Raw genomic sequence first — 3,520 nt, 5'->3', positions numbered from 1 at the left:
TTACCAGACACTTTCCTGGCCGGAGCACCAGCTCTCCCGGACCCCGGTGCTTTCACTAATCGCTGCTAATTTTCTTCATTAACTTCATTTACTCTTTCCACGCGTTTTTGCGGGGTGAGGCGGAGAAAGGCCCGGGTGGGGACAGTGTTCTCTGCACTCATTTCTCCCTTGAAGCTCAATGCAAGGGGGGAGGGATAGGTACCTTCGCTCCGAGCCCCCCAACTTGGGGCCGGGCCGGCGGGGCTGCGCGCCCGCTCCGCTCCCCGCGGGGCCCGGGAGGCAAAATTACACCAACTCGGGTGTTAAAAGCGATCAGCAGCGGGCTGAAAAACACAACCCTCTCTCGGGACTTTGCACAAGGCGGCTCCCCCATCCCTTTTCCTCCTCTTCCCCCCCTTTTTTTTAATTTTGTTTGTTTTTTTGGTTTGGTTTTTTTTTTTCTCCTCTTTTTTGAGCTCTTGCTTAACTCCCTGGACCCAGCCCTGATTTCATTCTGGTTATTAGACAGCTACCAGTGACTGTCTGCACTCCGCGTCTTTCCTGCTAATTATCACCTTATGAAAAGTGTTTCATTAAGAAACTCTGCTTTTGATTAATTATCGACAGAATGCTGACCAGAAAGAAATGAAATTAGTCGCTGACCCCGTCTGAGTAACACTGAAAATTCATCACCTATCCTTTTAATATTGAAACGCACCGTAGAATTTTAATAGAAAATATTGTTTTTTCCAAACCTTTCAGTCTTTATTAATGCCCCTGGGCAAGAAATGATATTGCTGGCAATATAGCAGCCTTTGTTCATTTTAAATTTATTAAACATAATGCACTTCATTTTCAAATATTTTACTGTTTCTTTTTAATTTCGCTCACTGTAAGTACAGAATAAACCCTTTTTAAACATTTAAGATGTTGGGGGGGGGGGCGGGTGGTGTCCTCCGCCCTCCCCAGAAGGCCGTATCCCATAGAGGCTGGGCCGTCGATCCCATGGGAAGAGAAGGGACTGGGATTTCAGCTGGCAGCCCCCGGCCCCTCGGGCCGTCCCTGCGGGGTCCGGAGTAGGAGAAGGGGAGTCCGGCTCCTTTTGTACCGGGGGCTAAGCCCCGTCGGGGAGAATGCTTGCAGCTAGTCCGGGGGTCCCCTCTGCCGTGTCTGCACTCCCTCCCTGCCCCACATCCCCCCCGGGGTCACCTCGACGGAGAAGCTCAGCCTCGAGGGGGGGGCAGAGGGTGCAGCCCCTCCACCCCTCCCGGGGGGCCCCGGGTCTCTCCCAGCAGCTGCGGTCCGGTCCCACCCCCCCCCCCGCCCCGGGGCCGCCCTCCCTCCTGTCCCCCTTTCCCAAGGAATCCGAGCCCTGCGGTTAATGAGACGTGAAGTGTGAAAAACTTCCTGAGCGGGGCGGCCCTAACGACGTTCCCAGATGTGCGGTGGGGAAGGGGCGGCCCCGGCCGCCGGTCTCCCCCGGGAACGGCCCCGCCAGCCGGGACGGGGACGGGACGGGCCGGGACACGGCACCCCGGGGGGACGGGGCTCGGCGTCCTGCGGGACCCCGGGGCGGCTCCGCCTGCAGCCCTGAACGGGGAGAGGATCCCGCTCCCCGTCCGCACCCTGCCTGCATCCCCAGGTTCCCTGTGTGCACCCCCGGGGCTCCTGTGCACCCCCTTTGCGGACCCCCGGGGCTCCCCGGAGCGCTCGGCTCTCCAGCCCCTCAAACCGGGAGGGAAACCCCGGGCACTGTTGTCCCGCCCGGAGCCGCAGAAGTTGCTCCAGAGGGGTCGGCTCCAAGGGATAACTTGCAGGGGGGTCCCCGGGCAGGGAGCCCCGGCCCACGGGCTGGCTGCTCTCCCCCTTCCCTTTCCCCCCTCCCTCAGCAGCGACCACCCCTCCACCAGCCCCCCCCCCCACGCGTGAACGACCGCACTCTTTCCTCCCGCATTTCTCCCCCCCCCCAAAAAAAAAAAACGCAGCACCACATGCGCAGCCCTATAGATGCTCGGGCAAATAAATAAATAAACGCCAGCTTCCTATTTTTATGAGCCATTTAACTCCAAAATAGACCTCCAGTATCTAGTCCCCGCGCTGGATTTCCATATCCAGTCACTCAGCCCTGCTTATCTTCATGTATGGCTGCCTCATGTTTAACACACAATTACATTTTCTCCCTCCAATTCCATTACAAATGGAATCGGGGAGGCATTGTTTGAAGAAATGTACTGCTTCAGTTCTAGTTATGTCGTACAATGCACGGAACGGTGGAAAAAATCTAGGCACCAAAGAGTCAACACACAGACACAGAGACGCGCAGCCCGCACCCTTATTTACTGCAAACAAACTGCTGCCCTGCAGTGGGGCCGGCCGGGGAGAGGGGACCCGGGCAGAGATAACCAAGCGATGGGAAGTTAATTAATTGCATTAAACTATTGACTAACTACCTAGCTCGATCGTAATTCAGTTAGAGAATATTAAAATCTGAGGAACAATAATAAAATTGATGCCGATTCCCAGCGGAAGGAGATGGCCAGCAAATTGGATACTTTTCTTAATCTGGCGTAAATAATAACATGTCTGTTCCCACTCCCTCTCAGGCCAATTCCCCTATCATTTATTCCAGGCTCAAAAGCCTGCTTCCATAATTGATATCAGTTACTCAATGAGTGCTTCTTGCATTTGTTCTCGTTAGGCATTATAATTACAAAGTTCAGCCCGGGCGGCCGGGAGGGGGTCGGCCCGGCCCGGGAGCCCCGGGGGGGGGAGATACTGAGCCCCGACCCCTCCCGGGGACACGATCCGGAGTGGGGGGGGTGGGTGGGTGGAGGAAGGACGGGACAGTGGCATTGCGCTGCCAGGGGGGATGCTCCGGGAGACCTGGCTCAGTCCCCGTCCCCGGGAAGCGGCTCGGTGCAGCGGTTATGGGGCTGCGGGGGGGTCCCGGGGGGGTCTCGCCTCGCCCCCCCCCCCCCCCCGGCCCGGCTCCTCGCCTCCCCCGGCCGAGCCGCCGCGCCTGGCTCCGCTCGGCGCAGATATTACTATTTCGTTATTTATTCACTTATTTATTCATTTATAAAGTGTTTACTTAGCTCGGTGCAGATGTAACATCTCATTTACAGGTTGGCCCCGGGGCAGAGAAACAATTGGCAACAGAGGAGAAAAAAAAGAAAAAAAAAAAAAAAACAACCGAACTTGGAAGAATCAAGAGGGAGAGAGGAGGGAAGGGAAGGGGAGCTGCCGTCTGCGGCGGGGGAGCCAGCCCGGCTCCCCCCGGCCCAGCGCTGGGGCGGGGACCGTCGGGGCAGCGCTCCCTTGGGGAAACTGAGGCACGGGGTGCCTGGGCGGGGGGCGGTGAGGGGTGGATGTGCCTCCCGGGAGGGCGCAGGGTGTCGGCGGGGGAAGCCGTGCCATCGCCCGTCGAGGGTGAGGATGGTCCCCGCCGGGAGGAGCGGCACCGCATCCCCTGCCTTCCTCCCTACTACCCGGCAGCGGTCTTCCTCACCGCGGCGCGCACGGCCTTGCGGGCTGGGCACCG

This window comes from Harpia harpyja, chromosome 21 (genome assembly GCF_026419915.1).
Source record: "Harpia harpyja isolate bHarHar1 chromosome 21, bHarHar1 primary haplotype, whole genome shotgun sequence".
Classification (NCBI taxonomy): Eukaryota; Metazoa; Chordata; class Aves; order Accipitriformes; family Accipitridae; genus Harpia; species Harpia harpyja.
The sequence above is the reverse complement of the archived record's forward strand: the minus strand, read 5'-3'. Positions refer to the sequence as shown.